This window comes from Chinchilla lanigera, unplaced genomic scaffold (assembly GCF_000276665.1).
Source record: "Chinchilla lanigera isolate Chin_1 unplaced genomic scaffold, ChiLan1.0 scaffold00026, whole genome shotgun sequence".
Taxonomy (NCBI): domain Eukaryota; kingdom Metazoa; phylum Chordata; class Mammalia; order Rodentia; family Chinchillidae; genus Chinchilla; species Chinchilla lanigera.
The window spans coordinates 4,320,159-4,339,853 of NW_004955427.1; the positions used below are offsets into that span (position 1 = coordinate 4,320,159).

The following is a 19,695-nucleotide window of genomic DNA, read 5'->3' on the forward strand; positions in this document are numbered from 1 at the left end:
AACTTTAGTGCTACAGTTTTTTATTCCTAATTGTCACACTCACTCGAATCATGCCTGCAGCAAGGAAAAAATGTGCCCCCTTGGAATAATATGATTCAGCATATTTCAAAATTACATGCACATAGAGATCATCAGAGAACTTAGGGAAAAGGCAGATTCTGTCAGTAGATCTAGGATGGGGCCTGACTTCCTGCATTGAGATGCTTACACCTGTTGGTGACCCTGTTCTATAGATCACATTTGGAAGGAAAGATGTTGGCAAAAGTCATAACTGTTTATGTGAAGCCCCTTTATTAAAAGCTTTGCAGCAGCTGGTTGCTGTTGATCTACAGTCAGAGACCTTTGTGTGGAAAACAGGCTACTCAGGACCTTCGCGTTGTATTCTTATGCTTAAACTCACTCTATTCGAGCTCCTCTCTTCTGTATTCTTAAGATACAGTCTTAAGATATAATCCGTGAATACCAAACTTGAATATTTCCATGCCTACAAGACTTTTGGCCCACTCACACCTCTGCTTAGAACTTTTTCATTTCCTGTTGACTTTGCCTTTCAAGCTCATTTTCATTGTTATTCTCTCAAAAATACCTTCATTGACCACTACCACTCTGCGGTGTTTTATTTGTTTTCTGACTGGAGAATGAATTGAATAGGCGTTCACACTCTGCGTACACATATTCCTTTGTCCCTCCAGGTTGATTTATGCCAGTACTTAAGATTGTTATGAAATTACGCGGGGGTACAGAGGTGTCTTACATAGTTTGACTTGGTGATTTCAATTTTAAAATGGTGGGAAGTTGACACACATTTGTTAGGGGTCTTAGTTCAAATTTGGAACTTTGGTCTTATCACTAGTGGTAAGATGCTGTTCCCTGATGCTGGCCCTGCAGTGAGCCTCAGCTCCCAGAGATATGATATTGGGCAAAGAACCCATACACTGCAGTACAAAAGTGACACTGGCTATGGGTATGAAACGCATTTCAATGTAGAACATTTTCAAGCTGTTATAACCTCTGCGTTAGCTAAGGAGTATCTATACTTACCTCACTGGTTTGTAAGTTTGGGATCTTGATAAGTTTTTCTTTGTTTCTCACAGGTTTACTCAATATATTGAGAAATAATGTACACTAATAAATACACAGCTAAGTCAACTGACGTTAAGTGAGATCACTTCTAAAATTTGCCCAAATTATCTATGTTGCTGAAGTATTGTTGAAGCAAGTCAGGCATTTATTGAAATTTTCTTTCCATAATGTTGACTTGAGGTAGAAGAAACTGAAAAAGAGCCTGAAGGAAAAAGGGAGGGTCAGGTCTCCATGGAGCCTGCTTCCTGAGCCAGCTGTGATTCACAAGGTAGCCACGGAAACAGCTGTGGAAGGGGAGGGTCCACCTGAAGCCTGCTCTCTTGGGCTAGATCCGCCTTCTGAGTTAAACATCAGCCCAGGCATGGGACGCCCATAACTAACAATGGGTAGAGATGACCAGGCGACTTAGTTTATATACAGTAAGTCCCTGCCCATGTGCCCAGTGGTCTTCTGCAACCCGTGGCCTCTCCCAACCCTAATTATCATATGTGTCATTGTTTATGCAGATTCCTCCCCAGCTGGGCTTTGCACAGTATGATATTTCCTCCAAGGGCGTCATGAGCCTGGGTCAGATCTCCAACCTGGTATCACATATATTTATATTTCTTTATTTTATGACTTTTTTTGTTATATGCTTTTATTAATTCCCAATATTGGATCTTTGTGACTACTATTTTTCTCTCTTGCTTTTGTTTTGCCATGATGTCAGTTTTATTACTATATCCCCTAGCTGTAGAGATCACTTTTGTTTTATCTTTTCTTAACTCATTTCCTTTTATTATTTCTTTCTTTATTCTTTGGTTTTCTTCATTTTTTATTATTTTTCTATTTTCTTAAAAGTTATACTCAGATCATTGAGCTTCAGCTTTATTTTTCTCTTATATACAGAGTCCACCAAAAATGTGTACACATTTTAGGAAAAAAAAACTTGTATAAATATATTAATACTAAATATATGGAGACATCACGAGATTAACATGTTACCTTGGCCTCTGCAGTTACAAGAGGTGCTCAAAGAGGTGGCCGTTTCCTCTGGACATTCATTAGCACAGAAAACTGCTGCTGGGTGACCTTGGTCCACTGAGATTCCTGCACATGCATTTTCAGTTTCTTCTCTAAGGGCTGTTTCTTTGTGTTATATATTACACCCTTTAGGGTCTTCCATACGAGGGTAACACCACCTGTTGGAAAAAAGTCATACTATTTTTCTTTTCCTGAAGTATATATACATGTTTTGGTGGATGTTGTGTATGTTTAATCTATAAATTTTCCTCAAAACCAATTTATGCCAGGATCTTGTGAGGTACAGTATGTATTACTTTATTACTCTTCTTTAAAAAATATATATAAATTTCATAATGACATCTTCCTGAACCAGAGTTATTTATATTTGCCTTGTTTAATTTAAAAATAGAAGAGCAGCTTCTCATTAACATTTTATTTTTTATATCTAGCGTAATTGCTGTATGGTCAGAGAGCATACTTTGAATAATTTTAATTCATTTAAATTAAAGCTTCTAAAGAGCACAACAACAGTTTAAGAAACTAATGTTGGTGGGTGTTTAACATGAATTTGAGAATAGTGCGTGGTAGTTAAGGTTGGGTGTCAACTTGGTTGGCGTGGGGATCCATTCCGGGTTGGAGAAGCATGCTCTGGGCATGTGAGAGTGAATAACGGAAGCCTGGCTTGGACGTTACGTCCGGTACCGCTCTGGCTCTGTTCCCGCCCATGCTCTGCTTGGCCCTCATGAACTAAGCAGCTCTGCTCCGCGGTGTCCTTCCGCCATGATGTTCCTACACACCCAACCACAGCATAATGTGCACATATATTAAAAAATAATACACATCAGTATGCAATTTTATTTTTTAACTAAAAGTAAATAAAAGTAAAAGGATCCATACTCTTTCTTTAAATGCCTTAATTCAGGAGAGTGAGAGTGTGACTCATACAAATGCCTTTATTAAAACACTCCTTAGACGGTGGGCACACAGCTGTGGCAGAGGACCCCTGAGAAGGATAAGCTTCTTAAATATATGCACTCAATCATGTTCACTGCTTCATCTTCAAATAGCAGATTATCTGGCACACAACAGCACCTTAATAACCATTTAATCAATGGAGAATGAAGAACTATTGATGTTTTACATGTACTTCGTAAGGCCACCTCAACGCACTTTTCCAAGGCATTACTAATTGTAAATTGTAATCATTTTTCTTTTAAAACATTTAAAAATTTATTTTATAGTATTATGTTCATAATAATCCCAAAATAATGTTAATTTATATTGATATTAGGGTACATTTTTGCCTTGCTTCTTAATTTAGAATACATTTGGTATTTCACCACTATTATATGATACTGACAAGGATTAGGTAATTTATGCACTCAGTTGTTTAATCTGAAATACTGCTAGTATCATTTTATTAGGATTTTTTCAAAGCAAGACTGGATGTTGTATTTACCAGTTGACTCCTGTGAACTCTGCCCATCAATATAAGTGTGTAAATCCTTTCTTCATTTTTGTGTCTTATCATGATTATCCATGAAGAAAAAAAAAATCTCATATTGATCAGAAGGAAAGAACACCTGGGTCTGTGACCCTTCATAGTCTCACGGATGCCTGCTCCTTGCCTTGTGGTAGAATTGTTTTTGCATCATTAACTCAAGGACTCTGTCACAGATAATACATCTACTTTATGTAAGAGTCTGATTAAGAAATATAGTGTGTGCCAAATTTGGGCCAGAATTCAGTAGTAGAGCACTTACCTCACACAAGCACAACCCAGGGGTTTTAATCCCCAACACTGCATAAAACAAACAAACAAGCAAAAATTATATATGCGGCCAAGAACCTGTACCTCATCACTGAGATTTATAAAATATTTTGTGTTAGTATTTGTGAGATGAGCTGGTCATTACCTCTGAGGAGTTCCATGACTGGCATTGTGTAATGGGACTGAAGTACTTACACCTTTTCTGGATTTAGGTCAACATGACTGACTCAAGTGTGAAATGATTTAGTGACTTTGGAAACATAAGCAGAGCGATAGGGTGTCCACTTTGCTCCTGCTGTACCTGATACATTGTTACATTCATTGTTTTACTCTGATATTGAAGTCTAGATAAATTTGATCTTATGTGAATTGTGCTGTTTCTTAAGAGTTTGTGAATTCAAGCCCAACTTCATCCCTGATGGTTGAACACAGTGAGCTAACATAGAAACATCTAATTCTAGAGTAAATCATACTTGGGCATGGCATATTATTTTTAGAATATATCATTAAGTCTACCACAACTCATGAGTTGGAATTTTTTATGTTCCTGAGGATCAGTGCTTAATGATTATTTCCACTTATAAAAATTATTTGGATCATTTTTTTTCCTAAAAGAAAGTTTTTCTATCATGATATATTTTTATTGGCTTCCACTTTTTCTTTCACTGTATAAATTTTTTATTTCCAAAATTATATTTATGACAATAATTTGAACCTGTGCTGCTTCTGATGCAATTTCTCAGAGGATTAAGGCTGATATTATACAAAGCAGTCGTAATCAAGGTGGTAATCCATTCTGAAATCTGAGAAAAGTAGACAGATGCAGGTTTTTGTATTAAACCTTATACAATTTGAGAGTTGCCTTAAGAAAAGAATACAAAATTATGACTAAAATTTGATGTTAAAATCAATATTGGTTTAGAATTAAACTATTAGCAGGAAATTATAGTCTGAAAAATTAACAAATCTATCACAAAATGTAGAAATACATATCTATCTCATACTCTCAACTTAAAGACAGAGAGGAGAGATTTACTTTGGTTCACAGTTTCAGTGGGTTCATTCCATGGTTAGTTGGCTCCAATGCAGAACTGGAGGCTGAGTGTATGGGAAAGTCCTTACGAATTTTCAGTTTGGTCTTTAGTTGCTGGATGAGGAAGTACAAAGGCTATAGGTGCATTTCTGACCTCACTGTGTAAACACAGCTATCAAAATTTTAACTACACATGAAAATGACCGAATATAGCATAAATATATATCACCATGACAAACCATATGTGTTGTCAAAGCAGCTTTCCCCTGCTTGTGCCTTGCTGATAAGTACTCAGTGTGCACCAAGAAGGGAAGAGTGAGGACAGGGAACTCGGAGTGGAAAGGTTTCAAGTGTTTACAGCTAACTGTCTTAACTTTGCCATTTTACAAAGTCATATGCTCTTGGAAACACAACGCTGACACCTATCCTGCGGCCTTGGAAATAGGCAGGGAGTGGTTGATGTTCACTTTCATTAGCTTTCTGAAATACCTGTCTCTGTTGATAACCGTTCTGACAAATATGCAAATAACAAATATCTTAATATAAAAATTAAAAAAAAAATTGTGCAGTAATTCAAGTCACTGCAACGATGTCATCAGTAATACTATTTTGGGGGATAGAAGTGGAATACAGTAAACAGCATCATGTCAGAATCCACAATTTCTCACAGCATGAGTCATATTTCTTTTCTCTAATCATTTTCTCTAAGAAAACAGAATTTAGGAAGTTTAATTTGAATTCAAAGTTCTCCTTAGTTCAATTACTGAATTTGGAGCTGGGGATTTAGCTCAGTGGCACAGTGCCTGCCTGGCAAGCAGAAGGTCGTGAATTCGATTCCCGGTACTGGAAAAAAAAGCAAAACAAACAAACAAACAAAAAACCATCAATTACTGAATTTATGACTCTTTTCCTAAAAATTTGTGTTGGCTAGAAGGTCTGGCTAGCACTTTCTAAATATAAATAAGTATTTGTAGTTATAATAGATATAGAGTCTGTTAAAGTCTATTTTCATGATGCCAAATTCTGTACCATAAAATACTCCCTCATTTGTCAAACAATGTTGGTTTGAGATTTTTAGATACAATGTTTTCTTAAGAAACTATGGAATATCACTATAATCTACTGTATCCTGCTACAAATATTTTAAGTATTTTATGAATATTACTTTCATGATCTCTCTCTTTCCCTCTCTTTGTAATTAGTTTTGGACAAAGAACTCCTATGCAACTATGTTCGTATATGACTTTATTATGGTTTTCAGTTGGCAGTCAGTTCCTGTGGAACGGGTCTCAAGACAGCTCACAACTGTGGCTTTGGAAAATGTTTGGTGTTGGACATAGCACACAACGACCAGCTTTCTGTGGGCACACTTGAGCAGGGTGGACAGCATTAGATGTCACTAACTGGTTACCAGACGATACCATTGGAAAGGAACTTACATGTTTATTCTGCTTGAGTTCCAGATTGTGTTAAACACATTTGCTTTAGCCAGAAATGACCTAGTTGATTTCATTCCATATCAGTTAGGTGGGAGCTGGATGTCTTCTGTGATGGTTTTGCTTCAAAAATTCTTGTTTGCTCTAGGGACAAGTACCATACAAGGGGCACATTATGAGGAACACTCTTTTACTTTATTATGACAAAATGCTCCAGGACATTTCTGATTAAGTAAAGTGAATATGTATCCTATGCACATGGGTTAACTAAAAAAAAATACTATGGGCAATAATCAGACCTACCTCTAGAAACACATTACTAGTTCTTCTTGACAAACAATAAAAATTTCAGATCTCAATTGTAACCTTTTACTTAACCTTTTACTTAACTTCTGTGAACTCTAAATATGGCATTGTTTCAGAAATGTCAAACTGGTCATCAGAACATTGTAACTCACACAGGTTCCCAACCAAGCTCTGAGAGTATTAACTGCTTTAGGTGAATTACAGAACTTTCCTGTTGATTTATCAGGTCTCTAATTGTTTTTTCTCTGGAGCCAGCAATGATATTATACTTATGTGTATAAGCACAAGTTAGCAATAGAGGAATTTGTAAAAATAAAACCTTTGGGGAGCTTCAACATAGTAAATACATACTAGCAGTTTTCCATTAAAATAATTTTCTATTTTAAATTCCTATTATGTTTTCTTACCACAAAATCAATTAGTGAAAAACTGCAGGGGATCCAATATAAACAAAAATTTTAAATTAAATGTATAAATGACAACAAGACCAATGGGAGATTTTGCAGTAACATAATTTATATTTTATCTGCATAAAACATAGCAATATAATATTGATTGATATCAATAACTATTTTTAACAAGAAATTTTTATTTTTGTTGCATTTTCTTTTGCATCTTGATTTGTAATATATAAACTCCTGTAGACGAGTTTCTCTGTTGCTTCAGTTAGGCATTTTTGTAATACAGTAGGTGCTGGAATATGAATATTTGGTGCATTAATTTGTTGTACATATGTTGATATCAAGACAAAGTAATAGTGATAACAATAACAACCACTATAATTTTTAAAGAATCTCTTGCTAGGCGGAATTTTAGGTACTTTACAGATATTAACTCACTTAATCCTTACAATGCCTTAATGTAGACATTACTATTAATGCAGTGGGAGATTAGGTAAAATTCCCAGTGTTTCAGAAACAGTTTGTATCAGAACTGAAATTAAAACTCGTGCGGTCTGACTTCAGAGGGAAGGCTGTTAACTGTTATCACAGATGGCTCCTGACTTCTGACAGTTTGATTTTCAATTTTTCTTTTTTCTTTACGGTGCTAAATGGTTGCATTCAGTAAAAACTATGCTTCAAATTGTGATACTTCCCAGAGTTACCGATGTGATGTGGTATTGCTTTCCAGGTGTCACTAACTGGTTACCAGCCCATACCGTTGGAAAGGAGCTGCTTCTTTTATCCTGTTTGAGTTCCAGACTGTGTTAAAAACGTTTGCTTTTGCCAGAAATGACCTAGTTGATTTCACTCCAGGTATGTGGGAGCCGGATGTCTTCTGTGGTGGTTTTGCTTCAGCTGCATACTGAAGCTCCCAGGCAGTGGTGCAGGTAGGACGGTAAATGCCCTCTACTCAGTACACTGTGTTGCTAAGATATTGTATTTAGCATGTGGGGTGTGGTAAGTAAATTTTTTCAACTTATATGTTTAACATAGGATGAGTTTACTGCCATGTAACCCTTTGCAAGCCAAAAAGCATGTTGCCTACATCGTTGCATAGAGCACACTAACCTTAAAATAATTAAAATTAAATAGTATTTTTAAAATAATGTGCTAAATGTAAACTGACATAAATTATTTCAAATGTATAAAATCAACTTATCTGCCACGATAGCTACATTTCCAGCTTTCAGTAGCTACATTGAGTACCGGGTGCTGCATCTGACTGGAAAGATGTGTCCACGTCTTTCTATTATAAGAGAAAACTCTATTGCAGAGTATTGCTGAAGAACAGAAATTAGCAACCATTTTCTATAACAGTGCCAGGTGGTTCCCAGCCTTTGTGGTCAGATTGTCTCTCATAAAGAAATCAATACTGCCATGGCAGCGTGTAAGCAGCCTCAGAATATAAACTTAAAAAGGAGCATGGCTGTATTTCAATAAGATTTTATTTATAGACAACAAATTTGAATTTCATGCAACTTGTGCACCTCATAAATATTATTCTCCTCAGCTATTAAAAGTCTAAGACTGTTCTCTACTTTTAGGTAGAAAATAATAGCGAGATGAGGTTTTTTGATACTTTTCCCCACATTTCCCTAATATCTCTAAAATGCTGTATTTTTATACTATTTACAAATTTCAACAAAGATTTTAAATCTATCTGGTTTTAAAGAGTAATCAAGATTGCCTTTAAGATTCATGTTCTCCTATATTTTATATGCATTATTTTTTAAAGATGAGATTATCATTTTGTTTACTTATCTAAAATTGTGCATATTTATGAGGTTCTATGTGACACAAACACCGTGTAATGCTCCATTTAGGGTAAGCATATTATTGTCACAAATATTTTCTTTCTGGTGAAAATATTCATAACCTTTCCTTCTAGCTATCTTCAAGTACATAGTCAGATACTGCTATCTTCAGACGCCCTATGTGCAGTAGACTAGAGCTTATTTCTATCACAGAACTGTAATGTAGGGCCTGTTGACCACTATATGGGTATCACTCTAATTATTAAGGGGAAGTATAGTTAATATTCTGAGGATGCAGTTCTCTCTCCAGTTAGTGTTCTTCAGACTAAATACAACTTTTAATCTCAGAACTGGGCAAATTCTCTGGCCATGAATAGAAATTTTTCCTCCTGGAACTAGTGAGGTCATAAACTAAGAACTTTGTGACTACTTAAGGTCGGTTATTGTGCAGACATTGTTTCAGATTTCATGACACTTACTAAACAAAGGTTGTACAAAGCATTATCGTAAGAAACACTTTTCCAAAGTGATATAATAGTGAAATATGACAAAGTAAAGATTAACCTTGGGGTATTATGCCCCTTCTGAAAGTTGATAATATGTAAGGTTTTCCACCTGCTGCCATTTCTAAGAATAAATCAAAGAATGATATCCTATGTGCGTTTACATAGAAGTGTTTTAAAGTCATTTAGTTTGAAAAGTTTAAGAGTATTTACTAGCTGTGGTACATCCATGAGTTCTTCCACCTCATTTCAGAGAGTGGGTAGAAGACCTTGTTTCTAATCACTTTACGAAAATTCAGGATGTAATCTTTTTATCAGTCATCTAAAATATGACCCATGAATTTAAATCAGTGGCTTCCCTTTCCCTTTTATTTTTTTCTAGTGCGGGAGATCGAATCCAGGGACTCATGCACAATATGCAAACACACTGTTGCTAAGCTATGCCCCAAGTAGGGCGTCATTCAGTGATTTTCAGCGTGATGCCCAGAATCTTCCCAAGGCCACAGAGATGGAGCGTTGAGGTGACGACTGGGCGCTAGAAAGTGCCTGGAAGGGCCGTGGCTCCGATTCTTTTCAATATGCAGACTGGATTCTCAAGTGTCCACAGTCCTTTACACTCAGTGATAAGACAGCACAGCACTGCAAAGAGAACACGGGCGCTCTGTGCGCGCGGCTATCGCGAGAGAGCTTTACCTGCATACATTACACGTCGGCTAAAAGCGCAGATCCATTGTAGGAGCAGTGCCTTGTTAGGCTGTTCTGTCCTTGCGTCAGTGGCACAAATCAGGACAGCTACGACTCACTAAGCAACAGTCTCGGGCCACCACCTCCGCATGCGTGGTCTGTCCTTGATCGAAGCATCGTTGGTGGCCCCCGACCGTAACAGGTCAGGAATACTGAGAGATGCCCTCGTGACGAATGAAACGATGCTGTAACCAGGTGGTGGGCTTTGTTAGAGTCGAAGTTCTGTTAAGCCAAAAGCAAGTAACTCCAAAAATACAAACCTAGATTCTCTAGACCACGGCATTTTAATTAAAAGCTGACTTAAAACACATATTTTAAAATAGCGGCCATTCAATTACTGCACAAATTATTGAGCTATTTCTTTAATATCCAGCAGGTCCTATAAAATAGGTGAGGAGGGACAGATAAAATATTGTAATATCAGGAAGCATGAGATGGTGTGAGATTATATTGAAGAACTAAAGGAAGAAAGACATTCTCTCTCCAAAATTGGTAAGATTAATGTGGTGTTTAAATACAGTAATTAAATTAAATATATGTTGTGTGATATAAAAAAGTATTATGAATTCTTCTGATAAAGCATTCTAGATGATTTATAGTTTTATTGGAAAATTGAAGTTAATATTCTCAGGAAATGAAAAAATACTGCAAGGGACTTATTATTAGAATCAATTTTTCTGAAAATGGTGTCAACTATCTGACAAAGAAATAATTGCCAGTAGCAAGCTGAAATATTAACCAACTTTTCATTTTAAAGCATGTGAAAATGTCTAACTTTTCTCTGATTCAGAGCATTTAACAACTTTTTATCTAAGAAGGCAAATAGTAAATGCTAAATTTCATGTTAGGATAATGTTCACAGTCACGTAAGTAGCATTTTGATCAGAGATTCACTAAGATAAATTGAGGACACGTAGTCATGATAAAAATAGTTATTTGATAACACAAGTGTATGAAAATTTTGCATAATGTGATAGAGCAGTTGCATGTGAATTTGACTGCACTTAGTAAATTTATATTAAAAGATTTGCAATAAGACACAATTTTCTACATCTTTTTCCCAACCTATTTCTATGAATATATTATATTGGATATCATTCAGTCACTTATTATGACTTTAACTGTAGCAAGATTTTATGGGATGAAAAGAAAAACAGCTTGGAAAGATAATAATATCTCTAGCAACAGAGGTTTGGATTTCCTTGTCTCCTGAGTTTTGAATTTGAGAATTTTCCAAAAGTGAGCTATTTTTATAGCCATGCAACCCTAAGACTGTTAACCTACATAAAAGTTATTTCTATATAAAGCTAACAATGTGACCAACAATTAATAAAATTTTTTTTGATGAAAGCTTGATTTTGTTTTTCTTGGAAATGTGTCATTCAAGATCAATTGTTTTTAGACTACAATATTTTCTGTAGCACATATAAATGGCCCTGATAGCACAATTTTGCATACCTACACACAACCCATTCTTTAATTTTCAATCTTATTATATACCATTCATGCAACATTGCAATTTGAAGTCAACAGGGAAAATAATATGGCATTGTCATGTCAAAATACACTAGTAATTGAGACTTTGATGAGCATAATTTTATGGTCTTTTGGTATTTTGCAACATAACACATAACAGCATAGCTTAGTAGATATGAGAATATAAGAGAATATATAAGAGAATATATATTTCTATTGCTTAAGATGTGAGCATGTATTGATGCTCATTAATAAGATATGGAAAAATCAACCTAGAAAATGGAATCTATGAAGAGGAGAAACACTATTTGTAAAATACATGGCTGACTCTACAATAAGTTAATTTTACTTACATTTGGATCTTGTGTAGTTTTTCAAGGTTTTGGCCAACCTGTGGTTCACAAAAGCGTAGACACTCACACTTAATGGTAAATCAAAGCCCATGCTGCATGACATTTTCTTTTACTTGAAGGAAATAATATTTTTGACTAAGTATATATGTCATGAGTCACATAGGTTTCATTCACTGTAAAGTTAACATTTGTGTAAAAAGGCATATGGAAAGTCTTAAAAAAAGAAAGTTTATTTTTATTAAAATTTAAAGCATAGATAAAGCAATATCTAAATAGTTTTCTACATATTTGGATATATTTGCCATTAGTCTTCCAATTACTGTTTTTCTTGATGAAAATTTCATTTCTTTTATCAGTTTTCACAATGCTTTTTCATATTTTAGGTTGATGTTTTCAGGGTCAGAGATATTTTCAGTAGTGATGGGAATCTGGGATTTCACTGCAATTGCACGCAAATTTGATGACATGGTTACATATAAAAAATTATTGCAAATGTTTCAAAATGCTAAGGTATTGATTGAAACTTAATTGGATTGTGTCTGCAACTTATCAGATCATTTTAATGCCAAATGATCCAGTGTCTTCATGATTTACTATCATTTGAAAAATTGCTCTTGGAGAGGTCTAGAAATTGTATAGCAGGTACATTTTAATTCCACCATTCTGTTTTATGATTGGGGTTTAAATTATTACTTGGCCCTTACCTTTGTAACCTGATTTAATAATGTGCATCACCCTAAATCCTGTATGATCAACTAAATGTTCTCCCTGCTCTTCCTTTCATTTCATGAACTATGTTTCCTGTGTGTTTTGGCTCATCTTGCTGTTTCTTCTTAAGTATATGCCTAGTTATCCACCTCTTCCCTTCAGTCCACCATGCATCCATCCATCTATCCATCCATCCATCATCCATCCATCCATCCATCCAACCATCCATCCATCATCCATTCATCCATCCATCCATCCATCCATCCATCTATCCTTCCTTCCTTGCATCACTCTGCCTTCGTTTCTTCTAGTCAAATGTTTCGTGTTTTATTTTCAGGGCTCAGTCTTTCACCAGATTTCATAAAACTTTTCCATAATTAGCTTGCCTCTTAGTGATTTCTCCCTCCTTCCACATTTATGTTTTTAAATTTTTGTTTGGAATATGATAGCTTCTCATATATATATATATTCATATATATTCATTTATATTATATTTCTATAAATATCCTGTTATTTTGTAAAGACACAAGACAGTAAATTTCTCCTTCAGAAGAATCATGATTCAATGCATAATAGATTCTAAGAAAAAACTTGTCTCCACACGGCCTCTTAGTACCAGTGTGTGGTCTCAGCACAGATACTGTTGACCTAGAATAGTAGGGTCACAGGCTTTTGTTGTGATCAGTTTCCTCTACCCACGATCAACTCACCGCTCCTAAATTTCCTCTGAGCAATGATTTAATACTTATTGACCACTTTGTGCCCACAGACCATATTTCTTGGCTCTGGCAAGAAAATGATAAATAAGGTATTAATCAATTTATTGTCATGAAACTTGTATCCCAGGTTTAAAAAACTGTTCAGATGTTTCAGTGGGGAAATATCTCTGGGAAAAATAGGCTGAAAACTGAAGAATAAGGTAAATCCATATTCACAAATAAGACCTGCTTAACCACATCTGACTGGGGCTAATGTCCCAAGTACATAAGGAACTCAAACAATTCAACAGTAAAAATCAAATGACCTGATTAAAAAGAAAAGTAGACTGTGATAGACATATCTCAAAAGAAAACATGGAGATGAGTAACTATGTGAATAAATGATCATGATTTGTTTGTGAAACAAATCATCAGTGAAGCAAAATCGTATGTGATATCATTGCACTTCTGTTTGAGCGGCTGCTATAAAAAGACAAAACATGAAGACATTGGAAAGAATGTGGAGAGATGGAAACCCTTGTGCAGTCTAGGTTGTGATGCACACTTACACGGTCACCATGGAGGATTGCATGGTGTTCCTCGAAGCACAACAAATACCGAGATCAGGGGATCCACTCTGAAGTGTGTGTTCAAATGATAGGGAGAGAGTTAGAGGAAGGGATATATGCATTTCAGTATTCACTGTAGCATTACTTACAACAGACAAGATATGGAATCAGACTGTGTGTCTACCAATCAATGGATGAAGAAAATATGATATATGTGTATAGGTAAACACAAAATTGAATATTCACCCTTAAAAAAGAAGAAATCTTGTCATTTATGAGAAGATGGACACATCTTTAGGGCATTCTGTCAAGTGAAAAAAAGACTAGCTCAGAAAAGCAAATATGAAAATTTCAATTATGTGTGAAGTATAAAAAATCTAGGAGAATAGATTTGAAATCTTCTCACTACAAACATTTATAAGAATGTGAGGTAATGCTCATGTTAAATAGCTTGATTTTGCCATTCCACAATGTATGTAAATGAGAAAACATTATATATGTATATATAAGTGCCTTTTATGTGTCAATTAAGAATAAATTAAGTAGAAAAGAAAGACCTCTCTACTGAGACAGAATCCACTGGAGCCATAAATTGGTAAGAACATTTAATGGTAATTTTGACAAATCCCTGAAGGCTGAGCTTGGGGTAGCATGACAGTGAGAAACTTCTGAGGACACAGCATTAAGAAAGCCCTGAACTTTCATGGCTCCAGGAATTTCACCAGGTTCAGCAAAAGAATTAGTCCTTTATAGTTCTAATAGGTCCAAGAGAAAACCAGTATGAAATACGACCAGAGCATTCCCCATAATAAATTTTACTCTGCAGGTTAAAAGATTTTACTTAAACCTTGTTTTGCTTGAGAAGAAGCATTTAACTCACTTATCCATATTTATTTTTCCATCTTAAGAGTAGAAAAATATGCATGTTAAAGGTCTTTGAACTACAGTCCCCTACTATTATTCCTATTGATGTGCATTGTATAATGATAAAGTAGGTCAGTTATCCAAAGCACATAGCAGTCTTTAACATATATACCCACTAAGAGTCAGCATACATAGAACAACAATGGTTAAAACTGCAACGAGAACTATACAAAAAAAAAATGACTATTATCATTGGAAAATTCCATGTCTCACTATCACTTATTGATAAATCCCAAATACAGACAGTCAGTAAAGATAGTGTTGAATAGCACTATCAGTCAATCCACTGGAGAAACCCAAAATGAGTTGTTATAAGTAGAATGGAAATTCCTTACTCAGTTTCTAAAGCTAAAAGCGATTTAGTTATTTTTATAAGTGGGTCCAAATACACATTTGTTCAGGTCCTACGTTTCATGTAGTATTGAGGAGATTAACTCAAGGTTTCCAATCTTTGTCTGACCCTTCAATGGCAGGGCCTTTAACTGTGATTTAATTCCATGTAAAATGTGATGGTGGATCCAGATATTTTTACTTGCTGACAATCAGCAAAATTTGAGGATGAACAAGTTGGTAAGATTAGTTAATAGTAGCCAAAGAAATAATGTAAGAGACTAATATTTTTATACAAAATTGCTTAGTTGTTCATTAACAAAGGCTTTCCATAGTCTTACTTGGTTACGGGATTTTCACATGACATTGATGTTGAATTGCACGTATGTATGATAAGGCAAGGAGACACTGACTTGGGGGAGGAGCCCGTTCCTTCCATCTTTTGATTAAAGATATAGTATGTGAGGTCACATGTGGCTAGATCCCTTTTCTTATTTTTTGATGTAATTTTCTCTCAGTAGATGAATTGTTAAATCTGACAGCTGTTGCAGCTGTTATACACTTTTAACTACTGCCAAGGAATGATATTACCAAAGTGGATGGAAGCCTGTTTTTTGTATTATGCTGCAAAGAAATAGTAGCCCATCTCCAAGTCATTCTGTGTTGCAAATTATCTACACAGTATTTGTAGAAAAGCAGAAGGAGAATGAATGGAAGAAATTGACATATTCACCGGGACAGTGGCAGCCAGTGTTTTGTGATATAATCATATGTAATATGACTCGTTTGGACTCCAGAAAATATATTTTTTCTTTTATTAAAAAATTAAGAGCATACATGTCTTGATGACTTTGCACTTGTTGCTGAGACAAAATACCTGATGCCCAAAATTAAGGAAGGAAAGGTTTATTTAGCTCACAGTTTGTGGAGATTTCACTCCATACTCGGCTGGCTCCAAGGCAGAGTGGCACACAGCAGAGGGCAAAAGTTCACAGTGGCAGAAGACAAAAAAAGCAAGAGCAAAAGGAAGAAGTAGCAGCAGAGAGCAGGCCTCCTTCACTCCCTTACAATGTATACAAACTACCTGCCCCAGGACAAGTGTAGCACTTACATCCATAATTCCAACATTGGACCACGAATCAATCATAAACTCTAGAAGCCTGCCCCATGACTGCATGAGGCTGTGGGGACACCCAGACACAAACCATAACAATACATAGTAGAGTCATTTTAAGAGAACATGTAAATTAGTTTTTAAATTTTCATTCACTCCACCTTCATATCACTACTATTTTGTAAGTTCTTCCTCTAAGTGGAATATATTGCTATTTAGGTTGCAGTCTGGGTTAGCCAACTTTCTCTTGTGATAACTGAATACTACAGTCTGGGTTTCCAGGAAGCATGAGTACATTAGCTCTCCCTGTCTAGAGGCGAGGAAGTTCACAAGCTTGTGCCTGTATCCACCCAGCATCTAGTGTGGTTGCTCTTATCAGTGATAACGTGGCAGAGGGCATCACATGATGAGACTGAGGAAACATCTATGACTCAAGCCTTTCTCCCTGTTCTATGAAGCCACCTACCCAGTCACCTTGATAACCTCATCTACCCCTAGTTATCTGCCAAAGGAGATACCTTCATGACTTTGGGGAGTTAAATTTCTAACACGTGGAATTTAACAAATACATTCCCATCAGAGCATGGGCATTCCTACACTTGCATTATTTAGTTTGAGCATTTTCAGCAGAACAAGAAACTTTAGCTTCTGTTGAAAGTCAGAAGAATATATTTCCAAGAGATAAGGGCCAGCTTTTAGTTGGTTTGCTTCTCCATGTACTGCCTTTCCTTTGTGACTTCAGCATCATTAGTGTTCTCACCTTTCAGAATAACAAGTCTCTTTTAATTGTATTATCCATATCTCTAAGAACTTGTAAAGGCACGACTTGAAATTCCAAATAATAATAATTACTTTTAAAAAACTCAGAAGGCTGGAAAAGGGCTATACTTTACTGCTTTATTACTCAAATTATCAACTTATGTAGAATGTGCTCTTGTTATGGATTCTGTGGTCATATAAAAATACTTCCAAAATAAACATTACCAGGAAATATAACTAAATCTAGGAACCAAACAAAATAATTGGCTACACTCAATTCTCTCCAGAATTTTACACTGATTTTTAAATATTTATATTTTTTCTATGAATGGGGTTATCTTCAGAGAAATATAATTAATGAGGTGTAACGTATGGTATTTATCATCTTCATTTTTGCAGACAATAACATAAACAAGGACAAGCACTGTGTCATCCCTTGAAAAACTTGTGACCGATAGAGAAAAGAATGGCCATCGGTCACTTCTAGACTGATCAGGAGAAAACATATTTTTCGAAACTCGCAAGCAAAACTGGTAAATAATTTTCTAAAATTAACATTACTTCAAAGTTCACAGAAAATACATTAGCTCTTATTCTTTATGCTCAAACGAAACTTAGAGGAATAACTTTTTTAACTTTTAAAATTCAGGCTGACAGAACCCTGTACTTTGTAGGATCAGTAATGAGTGGAATAGTTTATAAAACACACAGAAAGACATAATTTCCTTGTCTTAGTCACTACCTATGGTGTTCCTGTAGCTGCGCCTCTGGTGATTGACTGTGTACCCTCTACTCTTTTCTGTGTGTCAAGCACTGGGCTACAAATTTACAGCCTATTGTTAGAGCAAATTAATTAATTCTTAATTATTTTTAAAATTTCCTCATCTGAATAACAAGAAAGAAAGGGATAATTGAAGTGAAGACTATGGAGGAGGGAAAGAAGTTACAATGAAGAAGAAATACGTTTGTATGTCCAAAACGTAGCAAAACAGCATTAAATAAAAGACTGTCCAATTAAAATATGTTCGAGGAATTAATGTTAATGGCACGGAAAGGGCAAATTCTTGGAAACTGGAATTTGTCCTGAGATTTTATTGCCCATCATCACAGGAAAGTTAAGGCTCAACGGTGCTAAATTATTTGTCTCAACTGTGGAGTGGAATGCTTTATCCTTTTAAATTTCAGGATGACAGACTCTGTACTTTGTAGGATCAAAAAGAAGTGGAACAGCTTATAAAGCGCAAAGAAAGATATAATTTCCATGTCGTAGTCACTACCTACGGTGTTCCTGCGGCTTCACCTCTGATAATCGACTGCGTGTCCTCTACCGTTTTCTGTGTGTCAAGAACAGTGCTAAAAATTTACAATCTTACACTACACAGTATTAGAAAGAAAAAAGATTCCTTTGAAATGAAGAAAGGAAAGAAGGTACTTACCTGAATTCATGATGTTGAGAACAAGTACATAATGAGTAATCTAAGAAATCTAATCCGGAGCTCTCTGTATATTGCAGGTATTTAGATAGACTCAGACTGCCAAAATATACCAGCCCTGTTTCTCATCTTCTCTTCCACTTACATGAAAGAAGAGCATCACCAGCTTCTCACAGAGCGCATTGTTTAGGACAATGAGATAATAAGGCCATCTGCTTGCAAATAACTAAGAGGGAGTAGGCACCTGTTTCCTCTTTTAGGCTAATGTTTATGGAAATAATAATGTACGGATACCTATTACACATTTTCATCTTTATTTATACTTTATCTCTCACCCCAGAGAAACAAGCAGTATCTACACATGTGTGTTTGATTTATTGTGCTGAAAAGTATGGTCTCAACATGCAATGTTCAAATGGGAAGGGGAGCAAGGGAGAGGGGGGAGGAAAAGGAAAAAAGGGAAAAGTAAAAAATATGAAAAAAAGGAAAAAATTGGAAACAAAGCTTTTGTAAATGGGGAGGGGAGGAAGGGTGGAAGGAAAGGTAGGAAAATGGGGGAAAAAAGAAACAAGTTATCTAGTGTGCAGATACAGATGATCTGTGATGAATGGGATCATTCTATATACCTAAAATAAAATGAATAAAGCTTGATTGGGAAAAAATACATTTCTTTGGAAAAGTAGTAAAGCCATAATGTGATATATCCAGGTCCTTTTAAAACCCTAACCCTTAAATTTATCCTACGTGAAGTAAAGTCCTCAAAATACAAGGATTATTGTTTCTCTTAAACTGCATTCTTAAAATTAAATGCAGAGATATACACTTTTATTGTTTTTGCTTGACTAACATTTGAAAGCTGAGAATAACTGAATTCAATTTTTGCAATATAATGAGAAAGACTTTTTAATTTTATGCTCACAAATTATACTTGTCTGCATTTGTTGAGCACAAAGTGATGCTTTGGATTTTTACTACAATGAGGAGTGATCAAATCCAACTACTTAACTTATCCATCACCTCATATATTTGACAATTTTGTGATAAAAATAGAGACTTCTTCTCTTAGTAATATTGAAATGTACTATATTCAATGAGCAGGTACATTTATCATGCTATATAACAAATCTCAAAGAAACTCAAACTCATTCTCCCTGAGACTCTACACCATTTGATTATGGATGCTGCAAACGTATAGGAGATGCATAAATCAAAAACTAAAAAAAAGATTTCCAGTATACCTATACAGAAAACTG

The 19,695-nt window shown here is 35.4% G+C and overlaps 1 long non-coding RNA gene across 3 annotated transcripts; it reads left to right on the forward strand.

Moving 5' to 3' along the window:
- The first annotated feature begins 1,403 nt into the window (after positions 1-1,403).
- Positions 1,404-18,792, forward strand: LOC102007252. 3 transcript variants are annotated; one of them, XR_001234341.1, is made up of 7 exons: positions 1,404-1,502; positions 1,590-1,667; positions 7,766-7,964; positions 10,452-10,570; positions 17,409-17,542; positions 18,195-18,437; positions 18,523-18,792. It is a non-coding gene; the product is annotated as an uncharacterized LOC102007252 (long non-coding RNA). The 3 variants fall into 3 exon arrangements; XR_261230.2 differs by having other exon boundaries at positions 7,766-7,890; XR_001234342.1 differs by lacking the exon at positions 1,590-1,667 and having other exon boundaries at positions 1,413-1,502.
- Positions 18,793-19,695: the final 903 nt, after the last annotated feature.